Source organism: Tyto alba, unplaced genomic scaffold (genome assembly GCF_018691265.1).
Source record: "Tyto alba isolate M040663 unplaced genomic scaffold, T.alba_DEE_v4.0 Super-Scaffold_45, whole genome shotgun sequence".
NCBI lineage: Eukaryota > Metazoa > Chordata > Aves > Strigiformes > Tytonidae > Tyto > Tyto alba.
Window position 1 is genome coordinate 29,356,598 of NW_024881321.1, and position 11,562 is coordinate 29,368,159.

The window sequence follows — 11,562 nt, forward strand, 5'->3', positions numbered from 1 at the left end:
AAAGAGACTTTTCATGAAGGTAGTAGAGTTCTGTAACCTCATGAATGACCTGGAGAAGATGACTAGGGAGTGACTGTACACTTTTTCTTATAACTAGAGCTATCAGACAGAAACTTTAAAATAGAGAAGAGCAGATAACAACACAGATGAATAATGGAGCTCAGTTCCATGAGAGGTAGTGGGAGGGCAAAAAAAAACCCATGTTTTTTCATTTAAAAAATTGTCAAATTCATGGAAGTATTGTTTGTACAACAGCAACATGTTAGAAATAACTTGCTCCTAGCTTCCCAATGTTAATCTATATTCTTTACTATGACAAATTAAAAAGAGTATGAAGTTTTGATAAATTATAGTACTAGAAGAGAAAAAAAAAGAACAGGACTCTGGAGGGCCCACTAAGATGTAAAGAAAAATCAAAGAGAGGAAGTCAGGCTTTAAGCTTCATGTACAGTATCTGAACAGGGAAATCATCAAACAGCCTATCCATATAGCCAGATGGGTCCCATCCCTTTTCATGTGGTTTTATGTTGACATCAGGAACATAATTTCTCTGAATGAGAAGAAACAAGCTAACAGAATCTGTTATTTTGACTTAAATGAGGACAGGATTAAACCCTCATATTACTGAATTGATATCATAATTACGGCTGAATTGGCATGTTACCATTTAGAAACTTTTTTTTTTTAAAGTTTAAATAATATATATTTGCATGATAAAGTTTTATTTACCTACAGTTCAGAAACAGAACTGTTCAGCCATTTCTGAACTGGAAGTAGAATGCTGCGTGTCTGGCACTGAGGATTTTTATGCAGGTCCTGATCTGCCCCTGGTTAAATGGGACGTGGCTGAAGGGATTTTATTCAGTGATGGAGCACTGGTAGGTAACACTGCGCTAGAACCTGTAAGCTACGAGGCTGGGTGCGTGGTCTGCTGGTGAGCCACACAAAAGTGGATGGCTAAACCCCACAGACCCGGGGAGTCACCTCCTGCTGGAATAGCATACAGAGGTCAGCCAGCAAGAACTCCAAGCAGCCTTGACCCTCCTGGGAGACTGACCAGGTAACAGAGCCCCTACATCAGGCTCCTCTGCACCCCTCCCCTGCAGCTGCATGAGGTATAAGAGGCTTATTCCCCAAGCTGCCCGCCGTATCTTTCTTCTTGCTCTTCATAAATGACTCACAAGCTGTTTAGCTCTGTTGCTACACTCTCCATCAAGAATTTCGCAATCAAGATTTAAAAGGGTCTGCCTAACTGTTTATGAGGTCCTGAACCAAAACTGCCTTGAGAAACAGGAATTTTCACCTTCTAGCAGTTCTTCAGAAACACTTTTCAGCACTAAATAGATAAAATAAAATAATAAAAAAAAAAAAAAAATTCCTACCCTTGTCCTATTCCTTGGCTCACCCATGTAAGAATAAGTCCCTGTTTGAGCAGACCTCTCAGAAAGGAAAGCAGAAAGAACTGAGCATTGTTCTGAAATGAAAACCTATAGTCAGGATGACTCAGTGTGCAGCAATGAACTATAATTATATCTGTGGGTTTTCATTTATGGATTTAGCTATTTCATGTTTGTTAAGTTTGTCCAGAAAGCTTCTTTTCTGTAGGGCCTCAATGAGGATATTTACAACATCCATATTCTGATGTTCTTCTACTGTGCTGAAGGAGAAATGCACATTTCCCTGTTAATAACAAAAAATAGCCTTGTGTTGTCCAGGACTGACATTTTTCCTGCCTTTAATTGTGTTTTCTCTATAGGATTAGTTTCTAGTGTGCTTTCAACCTATGTGGGGATCATACCTACAAAACTTTGGGGTTTCTGTGTTTCCACCAAAATTTGAAAATTTCGGGTTTCAGTTTTTGGTGGAAAGGGGGTCCCTTCTACAAAGTCCATGATGGAGCCTTTCTTCCTCTCGACATGCCATGGATAGCCCTGCAGCTATGTATTTATGCCAGGAGAGGAAGTTTACGTAGCTTCAAAAGCACACAGATTGTCTTCCTCAGCTAGACTCAGCCGTGCACTTAACTTCTGGTTCAACAAGCCATCTTGTCAGAAAATTATTTTGTCTATTAGAGGAGCAGAGTTTGAAGTTCAATCAATGACATTCTGCTTTAGGTCTCATGAATGATGAAGGGAAAATTGGCTATTAAATTATGTTCCCCAAATAAAAGTCCAGTATTTTGCTATGGTTGTATAAAACATGCTGTTCTACATATATTTCACTTCCCGCAGTGATGTACTTCACATAGCTCACAGAAAATTGCAGGGTTTTGAGATTCTTATTAATAGGAGAAAATTCACTTTCTCATGGTATTGAGAATCATAATGGATAAACGGGGATGAGGCAGGAAATGGAAGAAACGTCTCGAGTGTTGTATGCCCTTTATTAATAATGAGCAGAGTATAAGTGCCTGAAAGTATTTTAGTATTCCAGGCAGACAATTAAAATTAGATGGGGACTTAGAGCTCATTAAGAAACATGAGATTGATTATATTGCATTGTGCCTCTGCCCCTGAAGAGCATCATTTCATTAAATCTTGCTTTTTTTAAACCTTTCTCTTAGCCCCTTGTTACACAAACAAAACATAGGCAAACAGAAGAAAACATCCCTTCTCTATCTTCTCACATTTCACATTTTATAATGGAGACATCAGTTCTTATCTCAGATTAATGTCTATGTACACAGCAGACTAGCAAAATCTCCAGACTAAATGGATCCATTACGGGTGACCCTGTAATCGTGATGAGACACTCCAAGCTATGAGACGCTATAACTATGTCCATAGACAGTCCATGTCATCACAGATCTGAAACGTTTGCTTGCAGGCTACAGTTGTCCCAGCAGAAAAAGTTGCACTATATCTCATTGATAACTGATAGGTTGTGGTTTTGCAATCAACTGCACTATTTCACAATTTTAATTCAAGAATTATCACGTTTTACCCTTCATTAATCTCATGATATACAGGAAGCTACCTGTAAAATCTTGTGTTGTCAGAAGTGTATTTTATACATCCATTGAACACAAAAGCATATGGATTCCTGCGAGTTTCAGTTATCAGTCTAGGGTGTTGGTAACAAATGAAAATCATTGTGATGTGATGGGTTTTTTAAGGTACAGCTTCATGTTGCGCTTAATCCAATTTAACTGTGGTCTGCTGCCAAAGTGCTGATCCTGCTCTTCCTTTCTCCCAGCCCCGGCTCCCGTCTTGCATAAGCAATCACATGCCTGCATGGTGATGTGGATCTGTTCACTGATCCCACGGGAAATGCATCCACATCCTGCTGGATTAGTCTCCGGGGGCAGCAGTCTCTGGGTGTCACGCAGCAGGGACACCGTGTGTGTGGGAGGGAGGGAGGCCAGCGCATCCCAGTCACTGGTAGCCCACAGTTCACTCAGGTGAGGCAGACAGTGAAACTCCATCCAGAATGTCCTGTATGGAGTGGGATGGTGGCTCCAGCGTTTTCATACCACAAAAAATCCACCTTCTCAGCTTGCGGCAGTGAATGCTCCCGCCTGTGGTTTAAGCCCAGAGTTGCGTATCCAGACCAGCCAGCCCTTGCAGAGCAGGTACAGGGACAAAGAGTGGAGGGATGACTTTGCTGCCACTAAACCTCTTTGCTAGGTGTCAGAGACCCTCGGTACTTAGGAACACCAGTCTGCAGCCTTCCCAGCCCCAAAACTTAACACCTAAGAGTAATAAAGCGAGAAATTACAGATAGCCCCCAAACAGTGAGTTTGTTAATTTTGGGAGGGTTTCTATTAGGAAAATAAATTACAGGTTATAAATTGTCTTCTAACATTCAAACCTATCATCATCCCCACTAAGTATGTGTGTGGGACAGTTAAAACCTGTAATAACAGTGCCCCCACAAAAATGCAGGTCCCGTGCATGTGCCTTCCCACCCTCCCCGTCATTTCCATCCCACAGCCTTCTAAAAGTAGTTACCCAGTAAGTTCCTGTAGTGCTCAAGCTGCTCTGACATGCTCCAGCCATCTTGCACCTCCTCCTGCAGGCCTCCTTTCATTCACAAAAATCTGCTGCAACCTCCCACTTGCACCAGACCTTTGGCAAGATCCCATGGCCTCGCGCTCCTTTGGCATCCACAGTCGCCAGCTCGGTTTTCCTCCCATCTTTTTCATGAGCACAGTCTTCCTGGGGATTTTTGACTGAGGATATATCTTCTTCCAGCTGAGATAGGGGGTTTCTGATGCTTTACTTGCAAAGAATAGCAGATTTTGCTGCTCCACATCAGCACTGGTGTTCTTCCCTGCTCAGAAGTAAATTTACAGGGGAAGTTATGGGCTGTAGGCTCATATTAACATTGCAGAGCTGCACGAAATTCATACCCCCACTGCCTCCTGATAGCAGAGGGCTTTGCCTCCACACCATAGCTGCTTGTAGAAGTGATCAGAGGGACCTTCAGGAGGCCACAGATCTGCATTTATTTTCTGATGAGGCTTAAGTGAGAAATACAAAAAACCCCACATGAATCTGCTACCAAGAATTATCTGTACTGACTCCATATCTCTAAATACAGCAAGAAAACAGAGACAGCCCTGCTAGATGCTTTGTATACAGGCTTACTTGGGCTAAATGCAAATTTCTACTGTACTCAGTGGGCAGAATTCACCTAGACAGTCTGTCCATCCTGGATCAGGTTCTAGTGTCTTATCTTAATACTGCGATTGTCTTACACATCTACTCTTAGTTCTACTCATTCTGCTTCTTGCACCTAGAATATATCCTCCCCTCAACTGCACCTTCCTCCCAAATTCCCTTGGTACAAATTGTGACCTTCCCCGCCCTCCTCTCCAGAAGCTCTCCAGTGCCAGTGCACCACCCGCCTGGATCAGATATGGAAAGGTGCTGTAGTAATGAGCACTGAGGGGCTTAGGCAAACCAATTTGATATCAGTGGAAAGATTCTCACCAACTTCACTAGACTTTTCATTTCTGCTGTTTGTAGGTAGTACATAGGCTCCTCAGCCCACGGCACATCTTCCTTTCTTACTTGTATAAAGGCTGACACTATGGCCACTGACTTATTTCCATGAGAAATTTTCTCAAAGAATGTAATCAGTTCTACACTTGCATTTATTTGTATTTATGAAAGTAAAATAGACATTTCTAGCCTGTTCCTTAAGGTTTTACCATGTGTTTTTATGTCATTCTTCCAGCAGAAACGCAAGACCATGTAGTTATGTTCTGTCTGTTAAACAAAGGAAGAATAATTTTCAAAATATGCTTATTTGTGATTTTTATACATGTAAAGTGTTTGTATTTAATGATTTGGGTGTTTCACCAGCTTCTGTAGAGATTATTTTTAAAGCACTTCAGTTCACCTTTAAATTCCAGGCCTCTAAGAAGTCCATGTGAGGATAGGGGTGCAGCATCATTAGGGGTTTTAAATGCTCAAAGACTGCCCCTCCAAGCAGCCACCTCCTCCTTTGCCACTGGCATCCTTTCATATTAACTTAATCTGAGCTGGAAACCACACCTCTCCCTTACAGCAACTCTGAGCTGAAGTTTCCTCTGCTTTCCATAAGACAGGCACAGTGGAGGGCAGAGCAGGGAGGAGCAGCTCTGGAGAGAGGGATCAGGGTGCCACAGGCCTTACACACAGGTCCTTGGCCCCAACCTGAAGATCTGGTTAGAAGTGCCTTGGGAGTTTCCATCCAGTGACTCTGCTAACTCCTCCCAATCCAAAGCTTTGACACCTGGCATCCCAAGCTCTCCTGCATCAGCTCTTCCCAAACTATTTCTGCATGTGACACCAGGGTAATCCAAATCTCTCCTGCTAGCACAAAGCTCTCCCACACAAGTCACAACTCACTGAAATTCCCATCTACTTTGAAGACCTCCTCAAAACCAGTTGCCTGAGGGGTCATCGAGACCCTGTTCACAATCCTCTCAGCCCTTGCAGCATCCACAGCCTATGGAGGTTCCTTGTTGCCCTCCCAAGGACTACAACAGCTTTATACCCAAAGCATTTTCCTAAGCATGTCTGAGTTTGACCCTAAAGTTTGAGGGATAGCTCAAAAACCTGCTTCTGTATATTCTTAAGAAGACATCAGTGTGAAGAGAGCAGTGTTTAGGAGCCGTCTAAAACAGCATGTCATTCAGGAATGAGATATTCTTCCAGCAAACTCTCTTAATGGACTGTGTGTACCTGGCATGGCCTCACCAAGTGCTGTCTCAGAGAGCTGGGACCCCTACCAAATGTGGTGACTGTGGCTTTCATTTTAAAGACAGTGAGCCTGAGCGGTTGTACAACAGATTAACAGTTTGGGAAATCACCCAGGAGGCAGGAATCTGAAATCAGTGCATCCTTAGTCTGTCAGGAGCAAGTGTAGTTTCAGCCCAAATGCTGTGTCCATTTAACAACAATCTTTTGCTTAAGTGTGTGTACATCCCTCCATTTAACATGCTGCTGTTTTCCCTGGGGATGAGTCTGCTGTGCCCACAGAAGCCAATTTTGCTTTGTCTGACTGACATTTTTCTCAGTAACAAAAACTCCCCCAAACCTGCTCATGGCTTCGTTTCTTAGGGCAGTGTTTCATGCCCAGCATTTAAGTCCTGCAGTTAAATTGGGTTAAGCACATTAAGCTGTACCCAGTGATTTTATCATCTTTTACAGTAAGACAGTTGAGTATTGCAGCACAGTTGGCTTTATTCTTGATCACAAAATCGCAGAATGGTTTGTGCTGGGAGGGACCTTAAAGATCCCCATCTGGTTCAGGTTGCTCCAAGCCCCGTCCAACCTGGCCTTGAACCCTTCCAGGGAGAGGGCAACCACAGCAGCCTGTGCCAGTGCCTCACTGTCCTCACACGGAAAAATTTTTTCGTTTCCCTATCTAATCTAAATCTACCATCTTTCAGTTTAAAACCGTTACCCCCATCCTATCACTACACTCCCTCCCCACCTTCCCTGTAGCCCCCTTTAAGCACTGTAAGGCCGCTATAAGGTCTCCCCGGAGCCTTCTCTTCTCCAGGCTGAACAACCCCAACTCGCTCAGCCTGGCCTCACAGGGGAGGGGCTCCAGCCCCCCCAGCATCTTCATGGCCTCCTCTGGACCCACTCGAGCAGGTCCATGTCCTTATTATGTTTGGGGCCCTGGAGCTGAACAGAGCACTTGGGGGGGGTGGGGGGGAGTGTCTCATGAGAGCAGAGAGGCAGAATCACTTCCCTCGACCTGCTGGCCCCACTTCTCAACGCAGCCCAGGACATGGCTGGCTCACAGTCAGCTTCTCATCCACCAGTACCACCAAGTACTTCTCCGCAGGGCTGCTCTCAATCCACTCATTGCCCAGCCTGTCCTTGTGCATGATCTTTACTGTTCTTCAATATCAGGGTTTCTTTTTATAATACCACGTAGGATTTTGGCAGCTTTAACAAGGAGTTGAAAGTTTTAAGCGGTGATGACTTCCACCAGCACTGCCAGGGACCATCTCTTGCTTAAATCCATCCAGATATTTTTATTTTCCTGAACATACAGCAGCCCTGCGGTCTTCAGAAGCGATGCTCATCTATGCACGAGGTATTCTCCTAGGATAACCTGAAGCTTGTGATCACGGCGAGTGAAAACACCACTAAGGCCAGCGGGTTTTCTGGGAGCCCTCCCCCCCCCCCCCCCCCCCCCCGCCATTTTCCCGCCACTGTCACTGTAGTTTTCTGCCCCCTGGTGGTGGAAAAATGACCGGCCGCTCGCGGGGGGGGGTGCTTGCTGGGGACCTGGGCTGACAGTAAGGGAAGCTTTGCCTGAGCAAGGAGCCTGGAGTTGGAGAAAAATAAAAGGTTAAATAAAGGTAAGGTAGCGTCGTACATTTTATCCCTGTTAATACTAGAATCTGTAGTCACAGACTGGCGCTTCCTTGCAAAAAATCCTGTCAGGGCAAAGCAAATAAATCCCTCCCATTCTGCAGGCTGCCTCAAGGCATTTCAGAGGTGGCTGGGGGCTTCTCGGATTCCTCCTGGTCCTGCCAGGCTCCCTGAGCTGGGAGGTGGGTGGCCCAGAGCAGCACCTCGGGCCTGCCTCCCGCAGCTTGGGTGGCAGCAAGTTAGGAGAGGGGGCGAGAGCATCGGCTGTGCCCCCTGCAAGGAGCCACAGGGCGCTGGGGCAGCCGTCTGCTCTGGAGCTGATCTAGTGGAGGAATGATGAGTCACACTTGCAACGAACGCATGAAATAAAGAGCCAAACCCCCCTCCCCCCCCCCCAAAAAAAAAAACAAAAACAAAAACCAAAACAAAAAAACCCCAAGCCTGGGTTTCCACAGCTCAATCAAGAATGTGGTGATGAATGGCCCAAGCTGTGGGGAGGAGATGGTCTGCGACAGCAACTTCTTGCCCTGCTGCAACAGAAATAGCATGACTATTAGTCTCATATTCCTGCTCCCTGCAGAACAGCGAAGTCCAGGGTGCAAACGTAGAGGACCTGGAGGTCCTCCCCACCTCCTTATTTCCATGCTCAGTTTCTCAAGTGCAATCCCCTCCTCCCTGTGTCCCCCCCCAGGTTCAGCACTCAGCCAGGCCCTGCCAGCATGGGACATCCATGGCTCTAACTTCAGTAAACTCATGCAGCAGCATTGCCTCCCTACCCTCCCATGTTTGGGATCAGAATTCTGTAAAAATGCATTCAATATCATTAATTCAGTTAGGTGGTTACAGAACTGATCTCAGGCACTCTGTTGAAGTACCAGCCTGAAGGAGCTATGTCAATTGAATTAACCTTTACTTGAAATATTTTTTGTAAGCTAAGACCTTTAGGAAATAGGACTCACATCTAAGTAGAAGACATTTCCAATTTTTACCACCAAGGAAGGACAGCAGGACTCCAGGGGCACTGATTTTTTTTTTTTTTTTTTTTTTTAAGTTTATCAGGCTTGAATATAGTATTTTTCCCAGCTTAAGAACTGGGTGTTCAAATTGGAGAAAAAAAGGCATATATGGGCTATGATGAAAAGAAGCTCTGACAGGGACATACATTACAGTCAGCAGAATCTCACAGGAGGAGGACAAACACAACTTTACATAAGCAGACAGTCAAGATACCATCTTAATCTCATGAGAGCTTTATTTGCCACTAGCAGCAGAAGCAGGTCAAATGAGGGGTTGCAACAGCAGCTTGAGAGCGAATGCTGTGAAAGTGCCTCGCTCTATTTCATGCCTAGCTCTTGCATCATTTTTATTCATTTTTTTTATTTAGCTATGTAGCTTCAACAGCTTGAATTTTTATTTCTCCCCTCACCCCCCAAAATACAACAGCAGCGTTTCAGAGACAGAGCCACTTTCCCCACAGATAGTCTCCTTATGAGTATTTCAGAAAGTCTTACGGCCATTTTGGCATTGCAAGGAAAGCCAGCTTTTTCTTTCCAGTACATATGCTGGCAAAGGCAAACCTATCTGATTAGCTTCTTCAATAATTAGGATTCCTTTAAGATGCAGTCTGCAACAGTTGTAACACTGCTTAACATCAGGAAATCAGTGTTTGGTATGTCAGTATGAAGGAAATAATAATACATAGTTTCTACAAGCTTTCCCATTGCCAAAAGGTTTCGGGCTCTGCATCTACATTGAAAATGATCCTTTACAAAAGCACGAGCAGCTTGCCCGTGTCCAGCCCAGCTGCTACCCAAGAAAACAATCAAGGAGGTTACACAAGGAAGAACTGTGCCTGCCATGGCATGGGCTTCACCCATGAGCGTGCACTGACTATGTTCCACCTTTTGTCCAAGCCTACTCAGGCCCTGCTGCAAGAAACCTTCTCCCAGCTCTTCATGGAGATGTCTACACTTCTGAAACACATACTCCAGCCCATCCTCTCCAAAAACATGATAAACCGATTCCCACACCCTGCCCATTTTTTTGTTAACTGTCCCCTCTTCACCTTCTCATAGAGTCACTGCACCAAAACACTGCTAAGAGCTTCCAAGTGATGGAGTAGATGGCAGCAGAGGGTGGCCACTGATCATCACATAAGCCTCTTAAAATGTGCTTGTGATTTGAACTGGTTCAGGTAAGCACATAGCTACTCTCTGAAAAACACAGGTCTTGTTTTGCTCATCTTCCTCTCCTCTCTCTGACCCATAAAGCAGTAAGATCAGCTGTTAAACTCCCTGCAACACAGACTTGTTACCCACCTCCAGGCATTAGATACTTTAGGCAGAACTTTGACTCATTAGGAATGAGTATGGGAACGTGATAAATTTTAACAGCAACAATAGAGAGTCCATTGAATTGTGAGGTCTCATGTTACAATTGTGTTGCAGAAGCTCTCAAATAAACAACCACCAAAATAAAATTTATTTTCAACACAATCAACTGGCACTCCACAAACATACAAACAGCAGGTTCAAATGTCCATGAGAGGAGAGAAAAACTATCACCACACAAATTCCTAGGATTTAACTACAACCCAAAACAGTCACTCACCTGAAAAAAAAAATAAAAAAAACAAGAGCTCTCAAATCCGAGGAACTTCTTAGAGCAGTATCACAACTCATAGGAACTTCAAGGAGTTTCTCTGGGCAGTGCCCCAACCCAAGGGGAGAGTCCTTACCAGCAACACACTGCTCCAGAAGGAACTAGCTCAAAAAGGCTCCCCCAGGGGACTCCATTTATACCTGAGCCAAAGCTGACCTGTGGTCAATATCAGCCCCTGTTGGCCAAGGGCCCCAATTACTGCAAAGCCCTGAGAACAGGGGACAGAAAACGTTGAACAGCCAGGAAGCCCCGTTTTCACTGCGCGGGTACACCTGCCACGCTTTGTACTGTGCTAAACTCCACAAAATGCTGTACTGCAGTGGTGTCTCTAGGAGGAACAGCAATGATTGAATTAGGCTGGAAACAGGGCATCCTTAATTGTCCTGAACCACCTCTCCCTGGAATTGGATGATTTCAGGTGTTGTTACTTGCCCTTTGATAATTTGGCTCTCTTTCAATCTTTAAGGCATGACCCAGTTATTTTATTATCAATATTCTAACCTTCGCAAGATAGTCAGTGATATTATGCTAAAGCACTGTGTCAAGGTATGAACAAACATGTGAAAGGAATTTGTAGAGTAAAAATACGTATAGGTGGCTTGCAATTGCTTCCAGGTATTTAATTCCAAGAATTTAAAAAACACAACAACTTTGTAAAGTCATTTGCCTAAAACTATAGAGAAGTCTTTGAAAGGATTGTGCTGCTCATAGGTCTGTTTTCAAGAACAGCAAATAGCAGGGACTGGATTCATGTAGTTCAGAGAATCTGACTTTGAACAATTTTAAGTCAACTGTCATTAGGGTGAGCTAATGAGCAGTAGGAAAAACATGGAAGCTGTACAGTATATTTTTAATATTAGTAAGCATACAGACATATACATTCCTGTATCTACTTGGCCAGACATGAGTACAGCTTTGATTGCTAGAGCAGGCTTTCATAATTCACCACTCTTGCATTTTTTTAAAGGTGTATGTTTGTTTGTTTTAAATAAGAACTGAACTGTTAATTTGATACCCCTGATTTCAGGGTATCTTCTCTGTAACAGTAAAAGATATGCAAAAGCCTGGTGTTCCAGAC